Source organism: Hippocampus guttulatus, chromosome 20, assembly GCF_054856545.1.
Source record: "Hippocampus guttulatus isolate MCC_2025c chromosome 20, RoL_Hgut_1.0, whole genome shotgun sequence".
Classification (NCBI taxonomy): domain Eukaryota; kingdom Metazoa; phylum Chordata; class Actinopteri; order Syngnathiformes; family Syngnathidae; genus Hippocampus; species Hippocampus guttulatus.
In genome coordinates this window covers 4,324,681-4,335,946 of record NC_141280.1, presented here as the reverse complement: position 1 = coordinate 4,335,946, position 11,266 = coordinate 4,324,681, and the positions used below count along the sequence as shown (strand labels likewise).

Below are 11,266 nucleotides of genomic sequence, written 5' to 3'. Positions count from 1 at the left end.
TATAAGCGGGAACTCAAATCATTAGCGTGCTGTAGACTGGATTTTGAATCATACTCATAAAGGAAAAATTGGATCACAGGCGGAGCCGACTTTGAAGTTTCTTCAAGACAACTCATAAAGTGGCTGGTGTGCCTTTATTCTCTCCCTTCAATGTCCTGGCACGGTCCTGATTAGATGACAGACAATCTCCCGGGGATCCCAAACCAACCATGCCGGAAGATGTTGCAGGCGGCACGATGCTCTCCACGGTGTCCTCGGTGTGAACCCGCTTTTATCCGCACAAAGAATTGCGAGCCAATAGAGAAATCTGAAAAAGTCTTGTTTTCAATCCCTGGGAAATGTCGGCGCTCGCTGCGTGGTGAATGTTGGATCCTGGTTTCGCTCTGGCGCCAGCTGCAGGTCAGCTGTAGGAGTCTGGCAGTCATTTTTTTTCCCTTGCAAAGTTCTTGCAGTCCCGTGACCTCCCTCAACCTCTTCTGGCGTTTTCACGCGCGTTTCTCCGCGCTCTTGACAATGCGCTGCGAGGCAAAACAAACCTTTGGAGTATGGCGACGTGTTCCACCGCGGAGGAGGTGAACTACCCGAGCAACTTCTGCTACGCCACGAGAGGCGAGGTGCTTCCAACTTCTGGTAATGATGTTTCCTTTTGGAGCAGTGTCAATTTCCGATGTGGATGTTCACGTTGCAGCTGGCAAAATCTGTACTTCGGATTGTATTTCTGCTTCGGGCGGTCTGACGGCGGCCGTCATTGACGGGGGGGTCTGCCATCGGGCAGTCGACGTGTCCAATTTGTACCCAAATTCTGCACCAATGATGTTTGTTAGTCACAAAAAAGCCACATATGACTTTCCAGCTGCGTCTGTCTTTTTATTTTGCCTGTCTCTTCCTGTCTAAATTCCTGACACTTGCGCGTCCAAACACACACACACACACATTAATTTGTTAAGGTAATTATAAGAAAATCCTTTTATTTATTTATTCCCCCCCCCCCCCCCCCCACAAAAGCAAGTTTAACAGAATTTTGCATGACAACAATTTAAATTCTTCAGTCTTAATCTCCTCTTGTTTGGAAAACAGTCTAGCAGTGTGTTTTAAACGACCCCCCTCCCAGGAGCGTATGCAAAGGTTCAGGCCGGCAATTAACGAATGAAGTGGAACATAATGACAAGTGTGCTTCTTGACAAGCTTTACGTGCGCTGACAAATAACCGCCGTGCTTAAAATGAACCGAGAAGGGACGCGCAGGCGAAGCGCGGCAGTTGATTTAAATGTCACCGCATGATGTTTTTGTTGCTATGGAAACATTCCAACGAGACTTTGTTGATGTTTTGCCTTGTTGAGTTTCTCTCCAAAGAACTACCGGAGTTGTATTTGTCCACCTAATGGGCTCGGTGAGGGGTGTTTGTTGAAAAGGAAGCTTGCAAAATGGTTTGGAGCGTGAGATGGGAAAACCAAAATAATAAGCACCACTCAGCCGCTCCCTACCTGTGGGCCGGAACGAAATTGTCCCCCCGGCTCCCACAAATGTCAGCCAGACAATATCAGTGGCAACAGCAAAGACGGAATGCTGATTCGGAAGACGCGAAGAGCGCGACGGAGGCGAGATCAATTTATAACAAACACGCATTTACAGGATGTGACAGACAGGAGAGTGATTTGAAGAAGAAATACTTTCATATTTGCTTTTTTTTTTCCCCCCGTGAAGAAGACGACATAGATACAAGTTGTTATGAAAACCAGAGAGCTGTCATTGGGTGAAAAACAAGCAATCATAAAACTGAGAGACACCATTGCACATTTTTGTTGCCAATAGTGCTCGCAAAGTTAGCGTCGTTGTTTCAAAACGGCGTGTACGTTTGTTAAGCGGGGCTGTGACCCAAACGAGACCTCTCTGAAATTGTGACCGTAGCTCGCGGTAAGCTCTGAGCTGTTGTTGTCAACCCGACGGAACTTGTAAGGGAGCTGACCTTTTTGCAATGCCGGTCGCCTTTTGTGGCTCTCGACCTCTCGGGGGAACGTGTGGCCTCACTTAGAACTCCACCAAGGACTTGTTAGTCCGCTCCAGTAAAACCACGAGATTGATGAAACTCACCCGTACCTACCAGGCGGGCGGTGCTCAGTTATCCTCCTGATTTTTCTTGCTCTTAGCTTGGCGAGATGTGGCTCAAAATATCAGATGTGCCTAACGACGCAGACGCGTCGAGGCGCTTTGCTGCTGTCACGTGGCAGAAACGCGAAAGACGGCGATCAAACGAAGAAACGCGGGAGAAGATGAAAGAGCGAGCGACGTATGACGTTGAAATATGCGACAGTGACAATAGCGTTGCAGACGCACAAGGCTTTTGCTTTCTTGTCGGTACTCTTAAAACCTCGATCAGGTTAACGTTCACGCTTGTACCCCTTTGTCACAATGACTTACGCAAACGAGATAAGAAATCCTTCAAAGCTTACTTAACCCTTTCAGGGGCAGCAGTTACTACCACGACAGTGGACAACATGTCATGTTATCAGCTTACACTCCAATCGTGTACATCTCACCTCTGCGAATTTCACACCAACAACAGCTCATCATTGCAGAATATGAAACAAATCTGACAGGTGACAAATCAAGGCACAGCAAAAAAACAAAACAAAACACACACACAACCAAAGTAAAGTGAAGATTTATCACAGCTGACAAAGCACCTTCGGAACATCATTACGCGCTTCCAGTAAAGCTTTGCCAACTGAATAGATTTTGTTTAGCCTCATTACAATCAACGTTTTAGGGTGCATGGTTGCCTCTTACATCACTGCTTCAGCCGTCAGCCAGACGAATGCTGCTTTGTTGAGCTGTCTGTGCCCCTCTTCGTCTTTCTGTCTGCGTCTCGCTACTCCTCATCTCCGTTGCTGGTAATGGATGCTGAGACCTGATCGATTTTTATCCCAACGACCTCGGTCTGGGCCTATGGCCATCTTCAGTGCTGCTACTTAAGCTAATACTGTTTTGTTTTGTTTTGTTTTTCTTGAAGGCACGGCTATGTTGACCAGTTCCAGTCCCTTCAGGACATCTCTTGCGTCGCATAAACAAATACAGAGCAGAAGACCGTTTTTGACAGGGATCAAAAGCCATTTGGCAAGAAATTTTCCTGCTTGGTGATGAATCGAATACAATCTGGGGAAACTGCCACAGGCATGTCCTTCCATATGATGGCCTCTCCTCTCTTGTACTGCGTGGACAAATGAGCACGATGCGTTTTTAATTAGCAGAGCCTATGCAGACATATTTGATGCGTTACATACATTATATAAGATGAGTAAGGGGACCAACAACAAAGCCAACGAAGATAAAGCTAAAAATAAATAAATACATTAAATAGAAAACAGCACTGTGAAAATGAATCAACTCGTTAGCTGGTGTCCAAAAAAAAAAAAAAAGGAGCAGTGCCTTCAATCTAATTTATTTCATCACGTCTGACTTTTGGACCTGCAGACACAAAGTGGATGACTGCAGCCGGTCCACTGGCTCATACCTCCAGGCTTCCTGTTTGAACACTGTCTTTTTTTTGTTGTTGTTGTTGCTGCTGCTGCGCCTCACTGATCATTTGTCACAAACAAGAGCAGATACTATCGCCAACCCAGGGACTATCGACTGCAGTTATTTTTACAGCCTAGTTTGGCTTGAGGGAGCCTATAATGATTCTTGTGCATGCTTTTAAAAGTTTTCCTCATTGCCCTCTGATCGTAGCTAATTGGCCCCCGGGCGGTCATATTTCCTTGCAAGGGCCCCCCCATGAGCTGCGTTTTGTCAATAAAGCATTTGAGCCCACAAGAAAAAGACATGCATGACAAAGATGAAACTTTTGATCATGACTAACGGTCCCTCCGGTCCCCGTGTGCTTTAACTCATTCAGTACCAGCCAATTCTGGACCAAGTCTGAAAAGACGTTTAAAAACGTCTTTGGGAGTGAATGAGTTAAAAATGCTTGTGAATCTAAGTGCCACTTTGCAGCAGTGGCACGTCCTTCGCGAAGAGCATTCGTTTCCTCCTGCCACTAAAATATCACGACCACTTTCTTAAGTTTTGGCCTTTTTGGCTTTAATAGCACACGTGCTAACAGTGTCACAAGCACATCCTAGAGTGTGCAGGGCATTTGCAGGTCATGCAGGAAAGCCTCGCCAGGAATCGCTATGAAGGCATTGCCCTCAGTCATGAGGGTTAATAGGGAAGCGCTCCTTGGGTTTACTTCCATTAATTAAAGCGATCACGAGCCCATCATTTTGGCTTCGTTTCGTTTCAAAGGCGACCTGCTGAAATGGAGCAGCTCGGAACTGTGATGCCGTGTCATCGCGGGGCAGACCCTTGACTCCGTTTGGTTGAATAACTTGTGCGAGAGCTTGAAGTCCTCATTGCGAACCCTTTCTTGGTAGCACCTGTACTCATTCGTGTCACGGGTAAGCTGGACTTTGGACTTTGGGGCGAGAGGTGGGGTCCACCATGGGCTTATATAGAGAAACAACTACAGCGTTCACAGTCCCACGGTTCACCCGTCAAGTTTATTGTGCATTTCAGCTCGATCGTAAATTTTACCCAAGAGCCAAATGTCCCCTTTTTTGTGAACAATGCGATGTATGTTTAACCCTTTCATGCTGTCCGCTGTAGTAACCGCTGCACCCGAAAGGGTTAAACGCAAACACCTGCTGACGTTTGTTAGCGTGAGTGTTTCCTTGGCTGGATGGTTCATGCTGAGACTGCTGGCCATTATCAGTTTAGCAGGAGTGAACAATGACCTTTTGACTCCATTACAGCTGATTGGATTGCTTCTCGCGGCACGGCTGGCTTACCGCCCACCCGATACGCCCGCAAGCAGCACATGGAAACCTTCAATTTGGTGCACTCACTCTCCGTCCTCCCAACTTTATATCTCTCAAGAGCATCCCTGTCATTCCTTCCACTCATCCGTCTTTGGAGCTCCCCAGTAATTTTTTACCCACCCCCATCATTCTAGATGTGCTTCTCGAACGTCCCTTTCCAATTGCTGTCACATATCTGCCTATTTTTGAACCTCGTCCATCACAGTGCAGTTCTGGACAATTTTGCAAATGCACAATGTGCCGAAATGTCTGGGATATTGAATGGATTTTTTATCTATAAAACCTTCTGATAGCAAGAAAAAAAAATGGATCATACAAGCTGACGTTAGCCAAGGCTGTTAAGTTGCCCAACATGAAATGTTACCGGTTTGATGTCTTTGTTTGGAATATACAATCAATTTCATTGAGAGAGAGATAGGATTTAATCTAATTTTGAAGTGAAAAAATTCAATAAAATTATACTATACTGTAGAGGTATCATTTCCCCCCTACTATTATGTTTTGTATTTCTTCAATGCATAAAAAAAAAAAAATCCTGATAGGAAGTGACACGCGTAAGCATGTGCATACCCACGCACCAAAATCAAACATGTCAACAATAACCTCAGCAGAGACATAAAATGAACGGAAAAGCCAAACAAAAAGCAATGACTTTTTGAAGCGTTTCAACCCTTGTGTTGCTGGTATTCTCGCGAAAAACAAAAATAATTAACAGGCAGCAGAGACGGTTGCTGTTCCATTAATATAATTTCCTGAGCGGGTTTTCATTAAGATTATGCAACCTGGCTGCAGATATTTCCTCCCATTTACCGAAAGAGCATTAGTGATGTTGACCATGGATTTATCTCAGTTTTGTTTTTTGGGGGGGTGTGTGGGGGCAATGTGCCAGTCAGGCTATTTCATTACGATTCGTTATCTTGCATTATTATAGAAACGCCATTGCAGGGCGATAAGACACCGACCGGTGCCTTTTTTTTTTGTGTTGTCCCTGAAGCCGAAAGCACAGCGTTACTTACAGGAGATTTGCACCTCGCATTTCAAGTACCTGCAAAGACGGAGGAGAAATGAATCAAACCTCCTCCTGAGGCCTGAAGTTTTATTGAGCTCTTGAACTTTATGTGATTAATACATTCACACGCTTTTGCACAGTACGGTTAAAAAAAATAAAATAAAAATCCCCGTTCCTCTTCCCACCTGCTCATTACAGTAACAAGCAAAGTTGGAACTCGGTCTCTGCCATGAATACAATTAACACCAGAATGGCTCCCAGGAGACAAAAGTGTGAGACATGAAGTATTCCTGTTTGTTTATCCGTGCGTATAGGCCACTTCCTGCCTCACACAGAATGGCACAAGATGAAGAAGGACTGTACCATTTTTGACTCTTGGAGGGGGGTGGCGAAAGGAATTGAGTCCAACAAAGCGTCAAAATGAGAAATGTAGTAACGGGGTGTTTCTGTTCATGTGCCTCCTTTTGGTTAATCGAAGCCGGTGTAAGACCAATTTTGTCTGACTTTCTGGTACAAGGAGCTCAAGTTGTGCTGCCTGGCTCAGATCAGAGAGAGAAATTGTGAAGTTACGGGTGGAGCCGCGTCATTGCAATGCATCGTTGGGTTTGTTTGACATGAGGACTGAATAATCAGGATGGGTTTTTTTTCTATATTAATCTCAGATGCTTAATCAAGCTTGCTGTTGTCATGTTTTGCCCCTGGAAATGCTATTTCGAGGCTAGCATGGTGCCGACCATGTCGTGATCATAAAATGATGAGACCAATGATGCAAAAATATATTCCTCACCATCCCTGGAGGCAAAAAAAAAAAAAAAAAATAATCTTTACACTCAGTGAAGTGCACCATGCTCAAGCGCATCAATATTCATATCCGGTACCGTCATAGATTTTTTATTTTTTTTGGTGGGGGGGGGGGGGGGTATCATCGTGTTACATACTGTGAATGTGCCACCTTCTACTATCGAAAGCTAAGACGAGCTGAGACCTAGTCAAGAACGAGGTTAAGACAATGTGAGTCCATGAAAGGATTCATCCACTCAACGAGGTTGTCCACATTCGCGTTGATCTCATCATCGTTCCGTTTGTTCTGAGTTGATCTCTCTTCGCTTGTTTGCCTTGCAGTATTTGACTTGGAATACCTCACTGGTTTTTGATCATGCTTCCTTGCTCTCTGCCGCTCCTCCCTTCACCTCTCTCGTCTTAGTCTGGTTTTGATTCACTTTTCACATTCCCCCTGCTGACTTCGTCGATATCTGAGCACTCTCTCTGCACTCTCTTTCCCTTCTGCTGTTATCCCTTGTTGAATAGTTTTCATTCCTGGTTTATTTCACTCCTGTTCATCAATACGATATTTCCGCAGGGGGTAAAAAAAAAAAAAAAAAAAAAAGACTCCCTGTCTAAAAATGGAAAATAAAAAAGTGCACAGGGGTGTCGCGCTGCTACATGAATTCCTGCGCATCTTATGAATGCTGCCAGCAATCCCGCCGACAACTCACTTAATTGCCTGTCATCCAAATTTTGGTGAGTTCGAGGAGGTCTTGGAAGTCTAAGCAAGTTTATATAAAAAAGAAAAAAGGTGACAAAGGTAGCAAAGATTGCAGGTGGGATGAGGAGGAATCAACCCCTCAAAAGATGGTGTTGCTAGGCAATCCAAATCAATGCACTCTCAAATATTGATACAAACACGGTCAAAGAATAGCTCATGTAGCCTCCAACATGTCGGTCGTGGCACACATACTAATAATTAGCACAACATAGAGCAAGCCGGTGTATGCCGCTTACATGTTCAATAGTATTTAAAATGCCACGTACAACAAACAACAACCAGGCATGAATATGAGGCAGGATGGAAGGTTGTTTGTTGAACTGCAGGTGCTAAAACCAACCGACAAACCAATTATATTATCTCATTGAGCCCACATGACTTCCAGATGACTGGTGCGACAAATCAAAACGTACTTTTTGCTTGCTCCGTTTCGTGTTTGGGGTTTTTTTTGGTGTTTTTTTTGCCCATCAAAAAGTTTTGCAGTCTGCTGTGTGACACGATCCGTCGTGTGTGGGATTAGTAACCGCTAAATTCTGTCAAGCAGGGATGCTTCTTTTCCCCCCGATCGTTATCTTGCACTCACTTCACGCGGTGTTGTGATATTTCCAAGCCACGGGACCCGCAATAATATTTGCCATTGATTTACCCGAGCTGCAGATTTTATCATCCCCCGGCGTTCTAATCAGCTCAAATTTAAAGCTAGCATCGTTTCGATCATCCAAAACTCCTCTCCTCTGTTTAGTGCACACGTTGGCTCCTATTATTGACCGACTATCAAGAAATAATCATCCAACTATCAACCATCGTGTCCACAGTTTCGTGGAAGGCTTCATGTGACACATACGGCGCATTATGTAGCCTTCAAGTGTACACAAAGACAATATAAGAAGTGGCTACTTCCTTCCATCATGGAAGTCGACGTGCGTGTGTGTGTGTATGTGTGTGCGTGTTTGTCCAGACTGCCTCCCGAGGAAAGAAACCGGCGCGGGGACAGTGAGAGATAAATGGGCTGTTGCCGAGGGCGCTCGCACATAAATAAATCACAGATTCCAAACCCTGAAGTCAGAGGTTACAAGCAGGAACTGTAAACACACCCGTGAGTGCAAGTGGCTGGATGCGTGTTGCATTTGGAGAATGTAATTCTCCATGACAACACCTTTGCTTCGTTGCTGACAGGAGGTGCAATTCGGACAGCCGCGCGTTTGGGTTGTTGATGTGTAAAGCGCGGCCTGACCAGATATGACTCCGTTGAGATGCGCTTGGAAATAGATCTTGTTATGAAATCAAATTGGGCAGCCGGACTTGGATTTGTCAACTTCTGTTGAGGTTCATATGAGTGAGATGGAGCCCATCCTTGATGAGACAAAAGGAGGAGAGCACCTTCGATTGATCCTCAGTCAAACACAAAGCAAATCGTGAACATACTTCATCATTATCAGAAAGACTCCCTTGAGTGTCCTTCTCCCAGCAGTTGCGCTCAAGCAACAGCAGACCGAGGCCGCAAGCGGCAGCCGGCATGTGTCGACAAAGCGCGAGTCGCAATCGATCGGAAGGATTTTGGCGCTGACGCGGCTCGTGGCTGCACCCCAGGGTGGGATTGCGGGACTCGGGTTCAAGCCAAATGACACCAAAATGTCAATGCGCATCTTCGTCATCGGCCGCAAATCAATTTGGACTTTGCGCTGGAGGATTAGTGAGCGCTTGATCGCCACCTCTCCCGGGAAGCGAAAAGAGCAAACAAATGGGAGGTTTCCTGCTCCAATGACAATTCCGTCAGTGCTCTCTGACGGCAGCGTCTATTCCAGATCAAAGCCACACTTTTGCCAACAAGAACCTCAAGCTATGAGTTAATGTTTGTACAGCACGTTAACTCGTAGGGCAACCAGATAATATAAAATAAGAAAACTGGTTGTTGAACTCGTTAAGCTGTTCATATTAGTTTGTGTTTGTAAATGTAACAAGGAATGCAATAACGCTCCAAAATTGTCCCATGTTTTTAAATGTTGATTACATCAGCTTGCCACATCTTTACCTCCGCCAAGGAGCTTTTGTTGCCCTGTTAGTTAGGTTGTTTGCATAAAACGGCAGAGCCAATTTCCATTAAAGCCTGTGGAGCGGTGAGGCGAACACATTCCATTTTGGTGCGGCTCCAGGATTTTTCTTTTCACTTAGCTCTGTGAAGCAGGGCATTTTCCCAATGTTTTTCATTTCTCTGTGAATGAAGCAGGAAAAGTCATGACATATTTCGAATTATATCGATTTTGTTGTTGTTTGTTTTTTTGTTTTTTTTCCTCTTGCATGTCGGGGTGCCGCGGTCAAGAGGTCAGTTGTGAGCTTGATGAGCGTGGGCCTGAATGACCAGCGAGTCGATTAAGTTGAGAGTGTGAATGGGTTGCTTTTGGTGTTTTTGGGCAGGCTCCACTCATTCATTCCGCACCCTGACATTCGCTGAGGTGGCGCAGTGTACTTTGTGACTGTGTTTTTACACCAAACATTGTAACAAAGTGATTGTGTGAATTCAAACCAACAGTGGCGGTTAACACGCGTTTTTGTAACCAACAAACGTGTCGTCCCGTGGTACAGAAGCTAAGATAACAAATTCACAAACTATCCTGTTTCGATACATGTATCGAAACAGCCATGCTAGCATGCTAATGGGAAACTCGGCAAAAAGTAGATGAAGGAGAAGCTCTTCTCCTTTTGATAGCCTGCGCACAATCCATTGATGTTTTTAAAGCATATTAGCGATGGACTGTTTCATTGCTGCTCTGTATCGGGATGGAAATTTAGAAAGTGCATCTGCTGAGAGCCTCTGCTTCAGTCGTCCGCACTGTGGAGACAGCACCATCTGTCACAGTGTTGCTGTAAACAGTGATGCAAACTGCCACATGTTACAGGTTCAAGCGGGTCGGGGTGTAATATGACATAGCGCTAACTCCCACAAGAAATGCGCGGAACAGCTGTGTCGCGGCCCATCTTCTCGACGCTCTACTTCTGTGAGTTTCAAACTCGAGGCTCAACCAGGCAGTGCGAAGCTTCTCTGTTGTGTACGTAATGTGCGGTAAATCCGTCCATCCATTTTCCGATGCCCTTGATCCTCAAAAGGGTCGCGGGGCCTGCTGTAGCCTATTCCAGCTGTCCTATCCCAGTAGGCCGGGGACACCCTGAACTGGTCGCCAGCCAATCGCAGGGCACATACAGACGAGCAACCATCCGCGCTCACACCCACACCTACGGACAATTTAGAGTGTTCAGTCAGCCTGCCATGCATGTTTTTAGCATGTGGGAGGAAACCGGAGTACCCGGAGAAAACCCACGCAGGAAGGCTGGCGCCGGAATCGAACCAATTCGTCAGCGCCACACGGTCTCTAATGCGTACATCTTGGCTGGCCTCACGATCTCTTTTGCCCGTCGTGTCGTTGTTTTACCCCTCCAGCCATCTCTTTCATGCACATATATTCTGTCTCACTTTGGCTGGTCGTCATTCCTCTCCTTTCAAGTGTCAGTCGCCCACCTTTCTAAATGTTTCACCAGCTGTTCCCTTCCTTTCCTGCTGAGCGCAAATGACTCCTCCGAACATCACTGTAACTCTTCAACCTCTACCTTCTGCTTGATGGAAATACCTTGACAATGAGAACGTGTTTATCGCTTTGAGTAACTGTCCTTCAAAAAAAAAAAAAAAAAAGCTGCTGTGTTTTGTGTAGCGGCGTCTTGGCCATTAACATTAACAAGTGCGATATTTTTGTCTTTTATGAACAAATGGACGTTGTTACATTGTCAGTCTGCATGACAGGTGCATTTGTCTTGAACAAAGAGAAAATAAGAGTTTTGTTGCAATCAACAGCAGATGCTTAAAAA

General features: G+C 45.4%; 1 protein-coding gene across 1 annotated transcript in view; it reads left to right on the top strand.

Annotated features, from left to right (window-relative positions):
* Window positions 1-589: 589 nt before the first annotated feature.
* The window catches only part of fut8b (fucosyltransferase 8b (alpha (1,6) fucosyltransferase)), a 91,561-nt gene continuing 80,884 nt past the window's right edge, over window positions 590-11,266 (top strand). The window contains exon 1 of the mRNA XM_086100856.1: window positions 590-630. The gene's annotated coding sequence lies outside the window, so the exon portion shown is untranslated. The remainder of the gene's footprint in view (window positions 631-11,266) is intronic.